The 21093-nt window shown below is 39.0% G+C and overlaps 1 protein-coding gene and 1 non-coding gene across 2 annotated transcripts in view; both read right to left on the bottom strand.

The window, feature by feature from the left end:
- LOC138806655 (zinc finger protein 585A-like) overlaps positions 1-21093 on the bottom strand; it is a 166546-nt gene that overhangs the window by 114824 nt on the left and 30629 nt on the right. The gene's annotated exons all lie outside the window — the stretch shown is intronic.
- LOC138806670 (U6 spliceosomal RNA) lies at positions 13731-13834 on the bottom strand. Its single transcript, XR_011365952.1, has one exon. It is a non-coding gene; the product is annotated as a U6 spliceosomal RNA (small nuclear RNA).

Here is a 21093-nt window from a genome sequence, read left to right as displayed (position 1 = left end):
GTGATGACCGTTTATCTGGTTGTTCAGTCATTAAGAGGAGTATTAGATGCCAGGCCCCGGTAACTCACGCCTGTAATCCTAGCTACTCAGGAGGCTGAGATATGAGGATCACAGTTCAAAGCCAGCACGGGCAAGAATGTCCATGAGACTCTTATCTCCAATAAAGCACTAGAAAACTGGAAGTGGCAGTGTGGCTCAAGTGGTAGAGCACTCACCTTGATATCAAGAGTTGAGGAATACATGTTCCTGGATTGGCAAGATTAACATCGTGAAAATGGCAATACTTCCCAAGGCTATCTACAAATTCAACGCAATACCTATCAAAATTCCAACCTCATTCTTCAAGGAAATAGAAGAGGCAATCCAAAAATTCATCTGGAACAATAAAAGACCCCGAATAGCAAAAACACTCCTCAATAGAAAGAACACTGCTGGAGGAATATCAATACCAAATTTCAAACTCTACTATAAAGCCATAGTAATCAAAACAGCTTGGTATTGGCATAAGAACAGACCTCAGGACCAATGGAATAGAATTGAAAACCCAGAGGTGAACCTACAGACCTATAGCCATCTAATATTCGATAAGGGAGCTAAAACAATAGAATGGAAGAAAGACAACCTCTTCAGTAAATGGTGCTGGCAAAATTGGTTAACTACATGTAGAAAACTAAAGCTAGATCCTTATATATCACCCTGCACCAGAATCAACTCCAAATGGATCAAAGACCTCGAACACAAAGCACACACTCTGAAAACATTACAGGATGGAATAGGAGAAACCCTAGGTCTCCTTGGCTCAGGACGAAATTTTCTGAATAGAGACCCGGAAACACAACAAATCAAAGAAAGGTTGGACAAATAGGATTGCATAAAGTTGCAGAGCTTCTGCAGGGCAAATGACATAGCTAGCAAGATCAATAGAAAGCCCACGGATTGGGAGAAGATCTTTACTAGCCATACAACAGACAAGGGTCTCATATCTAAAATATACTTGGAACTCAAAAAATTAAACCCCCCAACAACAAATCCTCAAAGAAACAACTGCCCAATAAATAAGTGGACAAAAGACTTAAAAAGAAACTTCTCTGAAGAAGAAGGAAGGATGGCCAATAGACACATTAAGAAATGTTCAACCGCCGGGCGCTGGTGGCTCACGCCTGTAATCCTAGCTACTCAGGAGGCTGAGATCTGAGGATCGCGGTTCAAAGCCAGCCCGGGCAGGAGAGACAGGCCGTGAGACTCCGATCTCAAATAAACCACCAGAAAACCGGAAGTGGCGCTGTAGCTCAAGTGGTAGAGCGCTCGCCTTGAGCTGAAGAGCTGAAGGACAGCGCCCAGGCCCAGAGTTCAAGCCCCACGACCGACAAAAAAAAAAAAAAAAAAAAAAAAAAAAAAAAAAAAAAGAAATGTTCAACCTCCCTACCATAAAAGAAATGCAAATCAAAACAACATTGAGATATCACCTCACCCCAGTTAGAACGGCAAAAATCAAGAACTCTAACAACAACAGATGCTGGAGGGAATGTGGACAGAAAGGAACCTTACTTCATTGTTGGTGGGAATGTAAACTTGTTCAACCAATTTGGAAAGCAGTATGGAGGTTCCTCAAAAGACTTCACATAGAACTCCCCTATGACCCAGCAATCCCAATTTTGGCCATTTACCCAAATGTTTACAAACAAGACCACACTAAAGCTACCAGCACAACTATGTTTATTGCAGCATTATTTACCATAGCTAAGATATGGAACCAACCCAGATGCCCCTCAGTAGATGAATGGATCAAGAAAATGTGGTATATATACACAATGGAATTCTATGCCTCCATCAGAAAGAATGACATTGCCCCATTTGTTAGGAAATGGAAAAACTTGGAAAAAATTATATTAAGTGAAGTAAGCCAGGCCCAAAGAAACATAGGTCCCATGGTTTCTCTTATTTGTAATATCTAGCATATGTATGAGTCAAGGGGAAAAGGTCAGATAATGTGATGTCAGGAAAATGAACCCTTAGATATGTATTTTAATGTTTTTTTCTTTCATGCATATGTTTCTAATGCATTTATAAGATTGTCTCTTTGTTGCTTTGTATGTCCCTCCCCCACAGTATAACCCCTGCTTTCACTATATTTGATGTCAGTATAACTTGTGGAGGAGATGGGGAAAAACCAGTTGTTTAAGGATACAGGTGGACCTGTTGCAACAATGAGAAGTACAAGTTGTCATGTCCAAAACGAGCTTTACAAAGTCCGTGCGGGTGGGGGGGGAAGGGGGGAAGGAGAAGGATTGGGATTGGGGGCGAGGGGGGATGCTGGGAAGGGATGTGAAGGGTAAACAAAGGAGGAGGCTGCAATGCTTGGTAAGAAATGTACGCATTATCCTGCCCATGTAATTGTAACTCCTCTGTACAGTATGTTCACAAATAAAATAAAATTAAATTTTAAAAAAAAAGAGTTGAGCGATAGCATGCAAACCCTGAGTACAAGCCCCACGACTGACAAAAAAAAAAAGAGGAGTATTAATTCTACAATCATAATTATAGATTAAAGAAATTAACATTCTTTGGCCTTTTAACCATACCTTTGTACACTACTTTTCAAAATAAAATTTTTATTATATAGATTGATGATATACCTGTTATTATCAATGCTCTGTATCTGTGGTAACGCAATTTGTGCTGATGTTTATTTCCTCTCATATTATCAGTAATTTACTTTTCATTATTGCTTTTTGCTTCAGGTATCATTATTGATTTATTTTGATTTCTTAATAATTAATGTATATTTCTTTGGATGGCTTATTGAGTTTTTTGAGTATATTTTCTTCAGTTTAAATCAGAAATTACCTGATATATTTAGTATTTTTAGATTATAATATAAATATGATTTCATTTTAGTAATTACTTTGCTATTTATTATGTTTGCTATTTATTATGTCTCATCTGATTCTTCTTTCTTAGTTTGCTTTCATGTAACCTACAGACAGCATTCTATACAGTGTAAATCACCTGTAATATAATTTCAGGCAATCTTCTATACACTGCAAAGCACCTCTGATGCCTATTACATTTTAAATCCTACTAAATAGTTGTTATACTGCATGGTTCCTGATAATGCCAGTTTTTTCAAAGACTCCATGTTTACTATAGGTGCCATACTTTGTCAAGTATTTTGGTTCTATGGTTTGTTGAATCTGTGAAACAAACAAATATGTAAGGCCTAATATACTCCTTTGAAAATGCTACTAGAGGGGCTGGGAAGGTGGCTCAGTGGTAGAGTGCTTGCCTTTCATGCATGAGGCCCTGGGTTCGATTGCTCAGCACCACATAAACAGAACAAGCTGGAAGTGGTGCTGTGGCTCAAGTGGTAGAGCACTAGCCTTGAGCTGAAGAGATAAGGGACAGAGCCCAGGCCCAAAGATCAAGCCCCTTGACTGATGAAAAGCAAAAAGAAAAAAAATGCTCTTATACAGTAGCTGTAACCTAATCTTGTAGTTTGACTGTTTTCTTTAATAAAGAAGTAACCCCAAGCAAATCGTTTAAATAGGGATGCCGGTGGACCCATTGCAACAATGAGATATACAAGTCATTATGTCGAAAAACAACCTTTACAACTTTGGTGGCGGGGGAGGATTGGGTAGGAGGGTCGGGGGAATGGGCAGTGATGGGAAGGGGAAACTAAGGAGGAGGCTACAATGCTTGATAAGAAATGCTCATTATCTTGCCCATGTAATTGTAACCCCTCTGTACAGTATTTCACAATAAAAAATAAATAAATAAAATCTAAAAAAAAAAAAAGAAGTTACTACAAATTTTGTGTACAGAATAAAGACCATCCTTAGGATGAAGCACAGAACTTCTAAATATGTAAAACATGCATCATAATTGTTGCTATACTATAGAACTGCAAGAAAGTAAATTTCCCAAACAGTCTGATTTTTCTTATGGCAGACATAGGTAGTTAAGTTACTGGAGGTACTGCATTGCATTATTACTAGGTACTCTAAGAGTTTACAATATTCTCACAATATTAGCCTATGACATTATATAATATAGTTACTTTTCAATGGAATAATTCCATTGAAAATCTGAATCAATTACACTTTTTAATTTTTTGTTGGTATTCTTTGAACATTGGTCCTCATATTTGCCAGGCAAGTACAGTACTAATTAATGCATATTACTAATCCACATATTTTGTTTTGATTATACCTATTTATACATTGAATCTTCATGCTTTATGAATCATGAATATTGTGCTGTGTTTTCCCTTCACAAATCATTTTAGACAGATTACATTAAATATATGTTCTATACATTCCTTTATATTACCTACACATTTATAATTTTCATGTGTAGTTTCATGTTGACATCTTTCTTATTGTCTTGAAGCAGGATAAATTTCTTGTAACAGTTTTAGAGGGAGATGTGTTATTAATTAATTACCTTTCCTGAAAATACCCATAATCTGCATTTTTAGAAGTGTGAATTGACTAAGAAAGAAAAACTTAAACACAGAAAAATATTATTTTCCATCATAAAATATCATTATTACTTTCATAATACCTTAGAGAGAAAGGCATATAATTCTCATAAATAAATTCCTACTTTGCTATTTTAAAATCTTAAATTTAAAAACATAATGTGTTATCTTTATAATGAAGAGTTTTTGGATATCAATTAAGTTTTTGTATTTTTTTTCCTATGAATCATTTTAGAGGTGCAAAAAAATAGATGCTGTGATTAAGTCTTTCCAGGATAAATCTGTGTGAAATAGTCACAACTACTGATACAGTTGAGGGAAGAGTGTGATTAGGAACAACTTTTATTTTGAGCTCAAAATATAAGGCAGAGCTGACTAGGACTAATGGGAACCCTGAAGGATGAGGACTAAGGATTTCAATGAACCTGATGAGATGCATGCCCAGGGTATCTACTGAAGTCGAAGAACCCCACAGATATTTTGAGCATTTTTATCCAAAATTATGAGAATCCAAATGAGCTGCAACATTTGAATATGGTAGAGAATGGAAGGTAGTACAATAAGAGACCATATTCTTTAGACAGTATTGGAGGACACTCCAGTAAACATAATGAATATAGAGAAGAGTGTGATAATTCTACTGTCCTTGCCCAAGAAATATTTCAGGGAGGGAGGAAAACACCTGAATGTACTGTATGTGCAAAATCATTCCACTTAAGACCTACAGTAGGTCTGGGAAGGTGGCTCAGTGGTAGAGTGCTTGCCTTGCATGCCTGAGGCCCTGGGTTTAATTCCTCAGCACCACATTAGCAAAAAGAAAAAAGCCAGAAATGTCACTATGGCTCAAGTGGTAGAGCGCTAGCCTTGAGCTGGAGAGCTGAGGGACAGCACCCAGGCCTAGAGTTCAGGCCCCCATGACTGGAGCCAAAAAAAAAAATACCTACAGTCAGTTCACATAAAAAAATGTACACATGAGAGAATCTTTATATTTGTACTGGATTTGCAAAATCTTTCAATAAGGACATACACCTAAGAAAACCTCAGAGGATGTATCCACAGGAGAAGCTTGATGAGCATCAGCAGTGTCCAAAATCTATGTCTGAGAAAACAGAACTGATTTTCCCTCCACAAGAGCCCACAGTAGAGAAACCCTATAAATATGAGGAATGTAAGAAAATTTCGATGTACAAGTCAGTTCTCAGCACGCACCACAGAATTCACACAGAAGAGAAACCTTATTTTTTATTTTATTTTATTTTTATTTATTTGTTTTTTTGGGTCTGGTCGTGGGGCCTGAACTCTGGGCCTGGGTGCTGTCCCTCAGCTCTTCAGCTCAAGGCTAGTGCTCTACCACTTGAGCCAAAGTGCCACTTCCGGCTTTTTTCTTTTTGCTTATGTGGTGCAGAGGAATTGAACCCAGGGCCTCATGCATTCAAGGCAAGCGCTCTACCACTGAGCCACGTTCCCAGCCCAAAACCTTATGAATGCAAGAAATGTAGAACTCACTTTGCATCAGAGAGCACACAGGAGACCAAAATTATGAATGTAACAAATGTGGAAAGTCTTTCCACCATTAAGTCAAACCTTCATGTTCATCAGAGAATGAACATATGACTATCAGGAAAGTAGAAAGTCTTTCAACTGGAAGGTACAACTTGCATTTCATCAGAGAACACATAGAGAAGAGAAACCTTATGATTGCAACAAATGTGGAAAATCCTTCAAGCAGAGGTCACAGCTTTGCAGCCATAATAGAATTCACACAGGTGAGAAACCTTATGAATGTAACAAATGTTGAAAGTCCTTCTCCTGGAATTCAGATTGCAACACACATAAGAGAATTCACACTGGAGAGAAACCTTATGAATGTAACAAATGTGGAAGTCCCTTCAGATTGAAATGAAAGCTTACTTTGCATCAGAGAACACACATGAGAGAAACCTTATGCATGTAAGAAATGGGTAAGTCCTTCACCCTGAATTCACACCTCCATTCACCTATGAGGATTCACACACCTGAGAAACCTTAGGAATGTAATAAATGTGGGAAGTCTCACCTGGAAGATAACTCATTTTGCATCAGAGAAACCAAACAGGTTACAACAAATCTAACAGCTTGAACTCAGAGAGTAGGCACTTTACGTTTTTTAATTGGGCTTGGGTCTTGAACTCTGGGCCTGGGCACTGTCCATGAGCTCTTCAGCTCAACGCTACTGCTCTACCACTTGAGGATCCTCACCACTTCGGGTTTTCTGAGTTGTTTATTGCAGATAAGAGTCTCCTAATCTTTTCTTGCCCAGTCTTGCTTTGAAACATGATCCTCAGATCTCAGTCTTCAGAGAAGGTAGGATTAGAGGCCTGAGACACTGGTGCCTAGCAACACTTTCCTGAATCATTTCTTCTCAAGGCTAACAATGCTCTACCACTTGAACCATAGCTACACTTGCACTTTCTTGTGATAAAGACAAGAGTCATAAGCATTTGGTTTTGGATTAGTAACCAAAAGGACTTCAGTGCTTACTTTATATTTAATTAATCACTAGTGATGAGCCTCTTATGATTGATTCACTCTTAGCCCATTGTTTTGTTCTGCTGAGTGAGTTATAATGAAACACCAGAGTCCCTGATGTGTTTTCTTACTTTCCTAGAGGGTGAAAGTGAGTTCTCAGGAGGATGAACATCTCCCTTCCACCACTACTATTCCTTTCTCCAGCTCCCTTTTGATAGTTGTACAAAAACACAATTAAGACATAGTAGCAGAAAAAAAAGTAATGTAAAATATTGGAAATATGTTAAAAATAAAGTGCAGAAGCTAGCTAGAAGATGGTTACAGGAATCCATAAATTGAGAGACACTAACAGATAGATGTAGGATTGTGCGTAGATATTCGATAGGTAAAATACAGGTAAAAAGTGATCCTCATCATTTTGTATTCCACAAATAGGTAAATACAGTATTTTGAAGTATAACTGGATGTTGATCCATCATGCCTACAATCCTAGCTACTCTTGAGGCTGAGCTCTGAGGATCACAGTTCAAAGCCAGCCTGGGAAGGGAAGTCTGTGAGACACAGATCTCAATTAATCACCAGACAAGCAGAAATGGTGCTGTGGCTCAAGTGGTAGAGTGCTCACCTTGAACTGAAGAGCTCTGGGACCACTTAGGACCTTTAGTTCAAGCTCAGGACCAGCACAAAAACAAACAAAAAATTCATTACTAAATACCACAAATAACATAGTACATGTAATAATATTTAAAGGTGCTGGACACAAGTGTCTCATGGTGGTAAACCTGAGATCTGAGGATTGAGCTTTCATCCAGCCCTTTCAGAAAAGTCAATGAAACTCTTATCTATAATTAATCGCCTAAAAATACAGGAGTAGAAAGAGTGAAAGAGCCTTAAGATAAAATGGTCAGAGATACCACCCAGACAATGAGATCAATACCTAATATTGGTACTTTTAATGTGATATATGGAAATAAATGCCAGTTTTAGTAAGTGGGTGGAATTGTGCAAAAATGCATACTGGCTCATGTAATTTTCACCCATATATATATATGTATATATATATATATATATATATATATATATATATATATATATATATATATATATATCGATACGTGTGTGTGTGTGTGTGTGTATAAAATCTTCAGAAAAAATTTTTAAGAATGAAAAAACAACAGAAACATAGAATAAGTTCTCCTGTGGATGTAGGTAGCAGTTGGAACAGGGAGGGTGAGCAGACAGGGTAAAGGAGGTGAATATGGTTTTTAAAAAGTGTGTTTGTGTAGGTGTGTGTGTGTGTGTGTGTGTGTGTGTGTGTGTGTGTGTGTGTGTGTTATGTTTATCAATGAAACTTGCTGACATTGGTTTTTTGTCTTCATTTACTCATTTGTTGTTGCTGTTGATGATGTTGTTTGATATTCCTGGGGCTTAAACTCAGGGCTTAAGAACTGTTCCTGAATTTTGTTATGCTGAAGACCTCCACTCTTCCACGTGAGCTACAGCACCACCTCTAGGGGTGTTTGGTGGTTGTTGTTGTTTATTAGATACTGAGAAATCAAACCCAGTGTTCCATGTATGCTAGGCAAGCACTTTATCACTAAGCCATATTGCCAGCCCCAACCACACTATTTTAAGAAAGGGGGCGGGGCTGGGAGTGTGGCTCAGTGGTAGTGTGTTTCCCTTACATTCATGAGGCACTGGTTTTCATTCCTCAGCAGCACATCAGCTGAAAATTCATTGTGACATATCACCAATTAAATGCCAAAAGACTAGAAGTGCCATTGTGGCTGGAAGTGGTAGCATGCCAGCCTTTAGTGAAAAGCTTAGGGAATATGTCAGGCCCTCCCTGAGTTTAAAGTTCTCACACAACAATTGAAAGAAAAAACAAATGGTCCCAAACAAACAAAAACCTAGTTACTTGCTCATTGCCTTTGTTCTTCTATTTTTCTTTGTAGTTGTAACTGAATACTTCATGTCATCCCATTTTCTACTTTCTTCCTTTCACTTTGGGGGACTGAACCTTGGGAATTGCACATGGAAGGTGGATAGTACATACCAACACATTCTTTCTTCTTTTAACATAAAAAGTCAGCTTATAGGACAGGGAAGGTGGCTAAGTGGTACAGTGCTTGCATCACATGAATGAGGAGCTGGGTTCTATAACTCAGGTTCACATACCCAGAAAAAGCCAGAAGTGGTGCTGTGGCTCAAGTGGTAGAGTGCTACCCTTGAGCAAAAGCAGCTCAGGGACAGCACCTGGGCCCTGAGATCGAGCCCGAGGACAAGCAAAACAAAAAGTCTGCTCATTGAAATTAGTAAATGCTTCCTCTGCAATAAGTGGCTTTAGTTCACTTCCAATAGTACTGTCTTTCCAGTGATTGCAGGGGACACTCACAGAACAGACCTTATGCCTCTGCTGTCACTTATAAACTAGCTGTTGTACAACAGTAAGCATCAACAGATACATTTCTGCCCTTATTATTTTGAACACAATGGGATTTGTAAGGGTAGGTAAAAATAAGTGAAGAAAACCATTCCTTTTCACTTATTTGTTGTGATTGTAATGGATCTATCTTGCTGTGCACTCAAGTCCCACATTCTTGTCATTTGAGTTCTCTCTGAACTACTTTTCAATTTGTTTTCTTCTTAGGACACACACAAACACACACGTCCTGAAGAATTTATATGAGTACACCTAACAATTGTTTTACTACGAATGCTTCTTGTCCACAAGCAATTGTATCATCTACATAGGACAAGACTATTACATTAGGCCACTGACTTGTCTTACAGGTCCCTGTGTCCACAGTCAGCCCTGTAAGAAACATATGCACAACTTGGCCCATGCTGCAGGTGCCATGCTGTGCTGGTGATGGACTGATGGGTAGCACAGGCCCTGCTCTGGGCTTCTCACTCCTGTCCCAAGGGGCTTGCCAGACTGGTCTCTTGCATGAAGACTTTGGCACTGCCCTCCTCTCCTCAGCTGGTTCCTTACCAAACTTTTCTTTTTCTGTACCTTCCATTTTGAGTTCTAGCCTAGACCATGAGCCCAACCAACTTCCACCACACCAGATAAAGTCTCCACATCAAACTTTTTGTAAGAAATATTTAAGTTAGAATGTTTTGGCTGGGATTTGCTCAGACTTCATATACAAGTGAGGCAAAAGATGGTTGACTGTGGATGCTCCAGGTAGTCATGTACTCAAAGTACTGAGACTTCTATAACAAGAATTTCATACAAGGGTGTAAGTGATCCAGAAAACTTAAAGAATAAAATTTAAAAGAAATTCAATATTCATTGATGGAACAAAAAAATGTACATTTAATGTTAACCTAATTCTGGGAGGAAAAATGACCTAGAATTTGAGAATCATAAAGATATAAGTGTTCAAGCTAATGCAAGGGAGTCTTGGGTGGTCCCTGAGGGTCTAGTGAAAATCCTATGATAACCTTGTTCAGTATCCACTGTGCTCAGTATCCCAGCTTCTGTCCCTTCCAGTCACTCTGAGGTGCATCATTCCAGGTTAACCTGAGGAAGAAAAAAGGTTCACCTGACATCCTGCTCTCTCACTGGGGTCAAGATTGCTTGGGAACTGGAGGTTCTTGGATAAATACTTAGATCTCTGGAGAGCAGACTCTTCAGGGTCATGACTTTGGGTCATATTAACTGATCCTGATGATGATAACACAATTTTCTATAACATAAATATGATTTTATTTGTACACTTTATCCAGTAACATTCAATAGATGGCTGTTGAAAATAATCTAATTTAGAGCTGAAATCTTCATACAAAAGCTGAACTCTTCTAAGGCCTAACTTTGGAAATTACTACAGGATGAAAGTTGTGGTAGGACCCTTGACATTCTGAAAAATTATATAACTTAACCCACTCTTAGTGATTGGGTCTAGGGTGAATATGTACCCAAGTCATGGTTCACCACTTCTCTTCTCAGGACATAGGAGCTTTTAGAATGAGCTGAAACTAAATATCCTGTCACTCACCCCTTAGAGTGGCCTTGAAATAAAGTGCAATCAGAAAGGGAAAAACAAGAAAAATGCTTAAATACATCTGACAGATCAGACTGAAAAGAGTATTTCTCCTGCATCTATGTGCACCTAGTACAAGACCACAGTCTTCTCGTTCAGATATATTGGTATTCTAGGATCTTAAATCAACACTATGTGCCTCCTTCATTTCTTATGATACTGTTTCAAGTATACTGAAATATTTGGCCACATTTTATATGTTGAGATCTTTCATTGAAGGTCTCATTCCACTCCATACAGACATGGACCACATTGTCCTACACAGTAACTTGAACCTCTGCAAGGACCTATGAACTAGTCAGAAACATAAAGGTATATGCACGTACATTCACATGACAAAAGATACCCAAATATTCATGACAATCTATCATTACCCTGGCTTATAAGACATTTCAATATCAACTTCAATTGAGGGACAATGACTATACCCTATGGAGTACATTAGGCTTACACAGGAATGATAACTTTTCTGCACAAGGGACAAAGAGCCCATTTTAAAAAATATCTTCCCTGGCTTTGGAGTTTTTCTACTCAGGCCTGGGTACTGTCCCTGAGCTTTTTAAATAAATGAACAAAGGTAATGATAGTCTATCAACTTGATTCACAGCACTACTTGTGGGAAATTTGGTGATAATTGGCGCTAACACCTTCACAGCATTTTCTACCTAGTTTGCCTTTCAATTGTTATCCTTAAAACTCATACTCTTGAGCAGCTAAGAATTCAGATGTGTAGCACCAGTGCCCTGTTAGATCAGTAGATCTGAACTACTTGATTCAAGCAGGAGTCATGGTTTCCACACAATAGGACATAAAATTTATAACATCATATAGACATATGCAAAAGTCCTTTTGCAATCACTTGGTAAAGGACTGTTTACCTATCATTCTGTAAACCACATCCAAATTCTTCTACTAAGTATTTAGAAGAATGTATTGTTTGCACAGGTCATATTAGTAGTCCTCAGGTTGAATTCAGGGGGAAAATTTGTAAGTCTTCCTTTACCTTCCATGCCAGATGCCCTTTTGTACCACTCAATTTTCACCTTACAGTCTTGCTTCTCTGCCTGGGCATTTCTAGACTAATTTTTATAATTACATGTCACATGGAGCAAACAAGATAGGCACATATCACCAGATCTACCCTTTTATTGATTAAGATACCATTTTCATGAAGGTTTTGCACAGGATGGCCTACAAATATTACCGTTCTAATTTAGCTTCCTGAGTAGCTAAGATTCCACACTTGAGGGAATGTAACTGGCTCATTTTTAATTGCTGGTCTTACATTAAGTGAGCAGTAAGTCCCTTAAATTTTGAGCTCAACCAAAAGTATTAGCCAAGTGATAGTAATAAAAATGATTAAAGCAATAATTAAATGTTATCATCAGACCTATGTTGAATGAATGAGGTATTTTGGTTCCCACCTTTTAATTTCAGCTATATGATAAGCCTAGGTAGAAGGACTCCACTCTGTGAACCATCCCTTCTCAGAAAGCATCCAGTGTGTAAACATGGGAGAATGAGCTATTTCCAAATGCCTGGTATATGCCTCTGTGTGTGTGTGTGTGCCACAAGTAGGAAGGCCAAGGGCACAAATGCCTCCCAATCCCTCCATTTTTGTACTAGGCCTGTATAGACCACCAGAAGGGTGAACAGTGTGAGGGAAGGAGTTAAGCTAGCAACCTAGCTAAATCTGGCAATGTGAAGTCCACTGTCCTTATCTTGTAAATGGAATCGTGGCCAGGATTTAAGGATTCTCTTTGAACAATAAAAACAAATACTGAAATTGTTGAAGGCACAGGAAGCCTGAGGTGAAGTACTCAATGAAACCTCTTGTTCCCAGAGAGAGATTTCTTCAGAAAAGCCCACAGGGCTCATGCTTTGATTCCTAGCTTTTATGGAGGCCAAGATGAGAGAATCTCCTTTGAAGCCAGCTCTGGCAGAAAAGACAGTAGAAATATCTCTACTTACCCACCAAAAATCAAGATGTGGCACAAGTGGTAGAGTGATAGTGTTGCTTTAAAAAAAGAGAAAATAGGGCTGGGAAGGTGGCTCAGTGGTAGAGCGCTTGCCTTGCATGCCTGAGGCCCTGGGTTCGATTCCTCAGCATCACATAAGCAAAAAGAAAAAAGCCAGAAGTGGCGCTGTGGCTCAAGTGGTAGAGCGCTAGCCTTGAGCTGAAGAGCAGAGGGACAACGCCCAGGCCCAGAGTTCAGGCCCCATGACCGGACCCAAAAAAAAAATAAATAAATAAAAATAAAAAATAAAAATAAAAAAAGAGAAAATATCAAGTATGTTAAATCAGTTCCTGAGGTGAAGACCTCATATTGTCACAAAAACATTTGTTCATGAAAGTGTGAAAGTAGAGCTCTTCATGGAAGCAAACAGCTCTGGACTTATCTAGAATGACTGGCTTATATAGGATCTGGAGTCTTGGTCTTGGTTTACTAATTAAGCACTTTCTGATGTAACACAGACATTTTTTCTAAATGCATCCAGGCTACGTTTAAATACGTAACTATACAGAGGGATCTATCTTGGCTCTAGAAATTCTAACTTTAGGTCCAACTTTGTGTTTATGTAAATGAAGACAGTATATTTGTTGTAAGGTGAATTATCCCAGAAGTCACATTTTTTTATTGTATAAATGATGTAATTAGGCTCTTGGTACTTTTAGAACACTATTTTGTAAAAATATGGAATGTTTCACGAATTTGCGTGTCATTCTTAAACAGGGACCATGCTAATCTCTGTATCGTTCCAATTTCAGCCAATGTGCTGCCGAAGTGAGCACAGAAGCCATATTTTGGAAGATGGAATACTGGAATCTTTATTACACCGGTAGCAGTCTGCAAGCAGCCCGTTGTAACAAAGTATTGCTGTCCACAAATACACTTAGACAGCTTGGCAACAGGCCAGAAAGGGAAAAAAAAAAAGAATAAAAACAATACCAACAAACCAATACAGCACTGAATTGGGAATTGGGACACCATGATTACCAGAGACAAGCCAGGAGACAGGACACAGGACAGGATCACAGAGACATGTGGCATGGTGTCTGGTGCCACTGATGGTCCAACCTAAATAGGGCCGGAGCAGGGGGCAGGTCCACAGGAAACTCCCAGTCCCAGGCACTGGACTAACAGATTGAGTAACATATCAGCCAAATGCTCACCCCTGCTTCCAGGGATCCAGGCACACACATCATCTGGGAGGCAGGTGATGGATGATGTCATTTCCTTCCCTGATCATGAAGACAAGATGGCAGACCTCACCATCTACCCTGTGGCCAGTATGGCACCAGCCAGGCCTGACCTCCTTACTTAATATTACTGATTTTATTAAATCACTTTATTAAATGTTACAGACTCTGCATCATTTTCTAAATAGATAAAGAGTATACTTCTTGTAAAAGCCATTTTTTTACTTTTTTTTTGTTGTTGTTGTGAAAATACCAAACCCAAGGGTTACAATTACAGGAGCAAAGTAATGAGTACACTTCCTATCTAGCATTGTTGCCTCCTCCTTTGTTTCCTCTTACCATCCCTGCCCTCCCATCTCCCACACCCCCCACCAAACAATTCATTTTACAACATAACATCTTGTACTTTTCATTGTTGGAATGAGTACACCTATATCTCTATTTAAACAATTTTTCCCTTCCCCTCCACAAATTATATCAATATCAAATACAGTGAAAACAAGGATTATACCATGGTAGAGACATACAAAGCAACAAAGAAATCATCTTATATATATATATATATATTAGCAACAATAGGAAGCAAGAAAAAACATTGGTGTCCTTATCTTCAGTTTTATTTCCCCTAACATCAACTTATCTTACCGTTTCTGCTTGTCTCACACATATACCAGTTATTATAAGGGAAACTATGGGACCTATGTATCTTTGGGCCTGGCTTACTTCACTCAATATAATTTTTTCCAAGTTTTTCCATTTCCTAATAAATGGGGCAATTTCATTCTTACTGATGGAGGCATAGAATTCAATTGTGTGAGACATTTTCTTGATCCATTCATCTACTGAGGTGCATCAGGGTTAGTTCCATATATTAGCTATGATAAATAATGTTGCAATAAATGTAGTCATTCTGGTAGCTTTAGGATATTCTTGTTTGTGATCATTTGGGTAAATGCCCAAAAGTGGGATTGCTGCATCACAGGAGAGCTCTATGTGTAGTCTTTTGAGGAACTTCTATAAATCTAAAATATACCTGGAATACAAAAAATGAAATCCCCCAACAACACATCCTCAAAGAAACAACTGCCTAATAAATAGGTGGGCTAAAGTCTTAAAGAGAAAATTCTCTGAAGAGGAAAGGATGGCCAATAGACAAATGAAGAAATGTTCAACATCCCTAGCCATAAAAAAGTGCAAATCACAATATTGAAATACCACCTACATTTTGGGGTGTATTTTCTGTTAATATTGTTTAGTAACACTTAAGACTTGACTCTTCTGTGGATTTGTCTTTAGTGGATACTTTAAAGCTCTACTTGATTCAGGAATGTTTCTTTTCCCATAAGAAGGCTTTATGCTTTTCCAGCCCACCTATCATGTTCTGAGCAGGAACTTCTAGGGTAAAATCACACAGGTTCTTTTCTGACTCTCTCATTTGGCTTCTCTCCAAGCCATGGTTCCAGAATCTTTACTCATGGTCAATAGCAAGAAAGAAGAAAGGATCTCTGATGAGATTCTTTTATTTCTCACTCTGTTTGACATTCCATTTTATGAACCTAACTGTGTATAAAATTGAAGAACAGAAAAAAAAAGATTCAGCTTCAGGAACATGTTTCTGAAGAAGCTGAAGATGGCTTGGAGATTTATCCGATTATCAAATCTTGCCTTCTAAGTTAAGTACAGTTTTGCTTTAGTTTGTTTCTCATTTTTTAATTCAAGGACAAAGTTGCCTCACTTTTTATGTGATTCAATGACACCTAGGAGGTAACTTCTCATGGAAGGTAAAGGTTGGCTAGAATCTGGTCAGCCATCACAGCCTCATACATAACATTAGACTATCCTAATGAAGTTTTAATGGATTTGCTGAAATAGTGTGGTCAAACATAACTTTGACTGTTGTATAGGAGTGAGTGTGTTATAAGTACTTCAATTAATCTCTGTAAATACTCTTGGACTGCTTTTTGGTATTTGTCTTTCTTGACTCTTAGGCTGTATTTCACGGTAATTATAGAAATCTCTGTTTTTCCCAAAGGTATGTACAAGTGTAGTAGTACTAGATGATATTTCTATGTAATTCTATATTCGGTTCTTTTTAGGACTCATTGTCCCATCTCTGATAGTTTTACATACCTGAGAGAAATGCACCAAGGTTCACATTGTTGTCACATCTTTCCTAGCTTTTCTTAGACTTTGGAAGGATTTTTGTTGTTTTGTTTAAAACTATGGCCACACTAACATGTATAAAATAGATATTGTAATTTTGATTTGAATTTGTCTCCTGATTATTGATACTACTTTTACATTTTAATCAGCTATTTGCGTATGTCCTTTTTAGAAAAGTCTCTTCAATATTTTTCCCATTTTAAATTAAATTTTTTTGTGGGGGGTTTACTTGTAGGATTTTCTTTATATTTTCTAATTCAGATTTGTTAGGAATCTATTTAAAGACATATGCAAATATTTTCTCCTACCATGCTTTTGCTTCTTCATTGATAGATCTTTTCAGTATACAAAGTTTTCATTGTATGCACTTAATCTTGTTTTGTTTGGTATTTATTTTTTTAAATTTTTGTTCACTTATTTATTTACTGTCGCTCATGGGGTTTGAACTCTGGGTGTGAGCTTGTCCCTCAGCCCTTCAGTTCAAGGCTAGCACTCTACCACTTGAGCCATGCCTGCACTTCCACTTTCTTTGCTGATAAAAGCAAGAGTCATAAGCATTTGGATTTTGATTAGTAACCCCAAAAGGATTTCAGTGCTTACTTTATGTTTAATTAACCACTGTGATAAGCCACTTGGATTGATTCACTCTTAGCCCATTTTGTAGTTCTGCTGAGTGAGTTATAATGAAACACAGGTGTTCCTGATGTGAAGAATTTGTGTTTTCTCACTTTTCTAGAGGCTGAAACTTAGTTCTCAGGAGGATAAACCTCTCTCTACCACCACTACTATTCCTTGCTCCAGCTCCCTTTTGATAATTGTACCAAAACACAATTAAGACATGGTAGCAGCACAGAAATGTAATGAAATCATTAGAAATATGTTAAAAAAAATTGAAGTGCACAAACTAGATAGAAAATGGTTACAGGAATCCATGGAATGAGAGACACAAAGAGACAGAAGTAAGATTGTGCTTAGATAGGTCAAATACAGGTAAATAGTGATCCTCATCTCTTTTTTTTTTTTTTTTTTTTTGCAGTCCGGTCATGGTGCGTGAACTCTGGGCCTGGACGCTGTCCCTCAGCTCTTCAGCTCAAGGCTAGCGCTCTACCACTTAAGCCACAGCACCACTTCTGGCTTTTTTTCTTTTTGCTTATGTGGTCCTGAGGAATCGAACCCAGAGCCTCATGCATGCAAGGCAAGCACTCTACCACTGAACCACCTTCCCAGCCCCATTTTGTATTGCATAGATAGGTAAATACATTATTTTGAAGTACAACCGGATGCTGATGGATCACGCCTGCAATTGTAGCTAGTCTGGAGGCTGAGATCTGAAGATCACAGTTCAAAGCCACCCTGGGCAGGGAAGTCAGTGACACTCTTATCCCCAATTAATCACAGGAAAAACAAAAGTGGTGCTGTGGCTCAAGTGGTAGGGTGCTCACCTTGATCTGAAGAGCTCGGGGACAGCTTAGGACCATTAGTTCAAGCCCAGGACCAGCACAAAAACAAACAAAAGTCCACTACTAAACACCACAAACAACATAGTGCATGTAATACTATTGAAACGTGCTGGACACAAGTGTCTCATGGTGGTAAACCTAGGATCTGAGGATTGAGTTTTCATCCAGTCCTTTCAGAAAAGTCAATGAAACTCTTATCTACAATTAATCACCTAAAAATCTACAAGTAGAAATGGTGATAGAGCCTTAAGTTAAAATGGTAAGGGATAGCACCCAGACAATGAGATCAATAACTTACAGTGGTACATTTTAATGTGATATAGGGAAATAAACGCCAGGTTTAATAACTGGGTGGAATTGTGCAAAAATGCATACTGGCTTAAGCAATTTTCACTCATATATATGTATATATATAATCTTCACAATAATTTTTTATGAATGCACAAACAACAGAAACATAGAATAAGTTCTCCAGTGGATGTAGGCAGCAGTTGGAGCAGGGAGGGTGAGCAGACAGGGAAAAAGAGGTGAATATGGTTTAATAAATGTGTATTTGTGTGTGTGTGTGTGTATCTATGTGTGAGTGTTTGTGTGTTGTGTTTATCAATGAAACTTGCTGACATTGGGTTTCTTGTTTTCATCTACCATTTCATCGTGTTGTTGTTGTTCTTGTTTGACATTCCTGAGGCTAGAACTCAGGGCTTGAGAACTGTCCCTGAATATCATTATGCTGAAGGCTACCACTCTACCATTTGAGTTACAGCACCAGTGCTTCTAAGGGTATTTGGGGGCTGTTGTTGTTTATTAGGTACTGAGATTTCAAACTTAGTGCTCCATGCATGCTAGGCAAGCACTTTATCACTAAGCCACAGTGCCAGCCCCAACCACACTGTTTTAAGAAAGGAGGCAGGGCTGGGAGTGTGGCTCAGTGGTGGAGTGCTTGCCTTGCATACATGAAGCACTGGTTTCTATGCCTCAGCACCACATCAGCAGAAAATTCATTATGACTTATCACCAATTAAATGCCAGAAAACTAGAAGTGACATTCTGGCTGGAAATGGTAGCATGCCAGCCTTTAGTGAAAAGCAGAGGGAATATGCCAGGCCTTCCCTGAGTTTAAACCCCACAGCTAACAACTGAAAGAAAAAAGAAACAATCCCAAACAAAAACCTAATTACTTGCTCATTGCCTTTGTTCTTCTATTTTTTTTTTTTTTTGTAGTTGTAACTGAATACTTCTTGTCATTCCATTTTCTACTTTCTTCCTTGCACTTTGGGGTGTTGAACTTTGGGACTTGCACATGGAAAGTGGATACTGCCTACCAACCTATTCTTTCTTCTTCTTCTTCTTTTTTTGGGGGCACGGTCGTGGGGCCTGAACTCTGGGCCTGGGCGTTGTCCCTCAGCTCTTCAGCTCAAAGCTAGCGCTCTACCACTTGAGCCACAGTGCCACTTCCGGCTTTTTTCATTTTGCTTATGTGGTGCTGAGGAATCGAACCCAGGGCCTCAGGCATGCAAGGCAAGTGCTCTACCACTGAGCCACCTTCCCAGCCCCTATTCTTTCATTTTTTAACATAAAAAGTCTGCTTATAGGACAGGGAAGGTAGCTAAGTGGTACAGTGCTTGCATTGCATGAATGAGGAACTGGGTTCTATTCCTCAGATTCTCATACACAGGAAAAGCCAGAAGTGGTGCTGTGGCTCAAGTGGTAGAGTGCTACCCTTGAGCAAAAGCAGCTCAGGGAAAGCACCTGTATCCTGAGTTCAAACCAGAGGACCAGCAAAACAAAAAGTCTGCTCATTTAAATTAGTCAATGCTTCCCCTGCAATTTAAAAGACAAACTTACAAGTGACATAATTTCACTTTCAATAGTATTGTCCTCATTTCCAGAGAGTTCAGGGGCTGCATACAGAAGAGACCCTATGCTTCTGCTGTCAGTTATAAACTAGCTGTTGTACAACAGTAAACATCAACAGAAACATTTCTGCCTTTATTATTTTGAACACAAAAGGATTTGTAAGGGTTGGTAAAAATAAATGAAGGAAACCCTTCCTTTTCACCTATTTGTTGTGATCGTAATGGATCTATTTTGCTGTGCACTCAAGTCCCACACTTGTCATTTGAGTTATCATAGAATTCCTTTTCAATTTCTTTTCTTCTTAGGACACACACATTCACACAGATCCTGAAGTATTTTTACTACTTCATCTAACAATGTTTTACTACCAATTCTTCTAGTCCACAAGCAATTGTCATATCTACATAGGACAAGACTATTACATTAGGCTACTGACTGCTCTGACAGGTCCCTGTGTCAACAGTCAGCCCTGCAGGAAACACGTGTGCACCTTGGCCCATGCTGCAGGTGCCGTGCTGTGCTGGTGGACTGAGGGGTAGCACATACCCTGCTCTGGGCTTCTCACTCCTGTCCCAAGGGGCTTGCCTGGTTGGCCGGTTGCATGAAGACTTTGCCAGAGCCCTCCTCTACTCAGCTGGCTCCTTACCAAATTTTTCTTTCCTGTACCTTCCACTTTGAGTTCTGGCATAGACCATGAGCCCAACCAACTTCCACCACATCAGATGAAGTCTCCACATCAAACCTTTGGTAACAAACATTTAAGTTAGAATGCACATATAAACTTTTGGCCGGTGTTTTTGAGTCTGGTCGGGAGCCTGAGCTCTGGGCCTGGGCACTGTCCCTCAGCTCTTCAGCTCAAGGCTAGCGCTCTACCACTTGAGCCACAGCACCACTTCCGGCTTTTTTCTTTTTGCTTATGTGGTGCTAAGGAATCAAACCCAGGGCCTCATGCATGCAAGGCAAGTGCTCTACCACTGAGCCACCCACCCAGCCCCAAGGCCAGTTTCTTAATGTTTGTAGTAGTTAAGGTTCAAACCTTGGGCCTCACCCATGTAGAGCACGTGCTTTACTCCTGAGCCACCATCCCCATCTCTAGAGTAGTAGACAGTAACGTTTTTAATATGGTTGAACAATTTTGTGTGCATTTGTGTGGCCTGCAGGTGAATTCAGGGCTTGAGGGCTTTCTGAGCTTTTTTTCCTCAAGGCTAGTGCTCTAATCCTTGTGCCACAACTCAGCTTCTACCTTGTTTTATAAACTCAGATTTTGTGCTTGTTGAATTTCCTTGCTCAGAGCTCACTACCTCTTATCCCATGTCCACAACTCAGCTTTTTTGGTGGCTAATTGGAGCTAGTCTTGTAGGCTTTTCTGTC

This window comes from Dipodomys merriami, unplaced genomic scaffold (assembly GCF_024711535.1).
Source record: "Dipodomys merriami isolate MVZ:Mamm:240054 unplaced genomic scaffold, mDipMer1.0.p SCAF_403, whole genome shotgun sequence".
Lineage (NCBI taxonomy): Eukaryota > Metazoa > Chordata > Mammalia > Rodentia > Heteromyidae > Dipodomys > Dipodomys merriami.
Note: the sequence above shows the minus strand (reverse complement) of the source record. Positions and strands in the feature narration are given on the sequence as shown.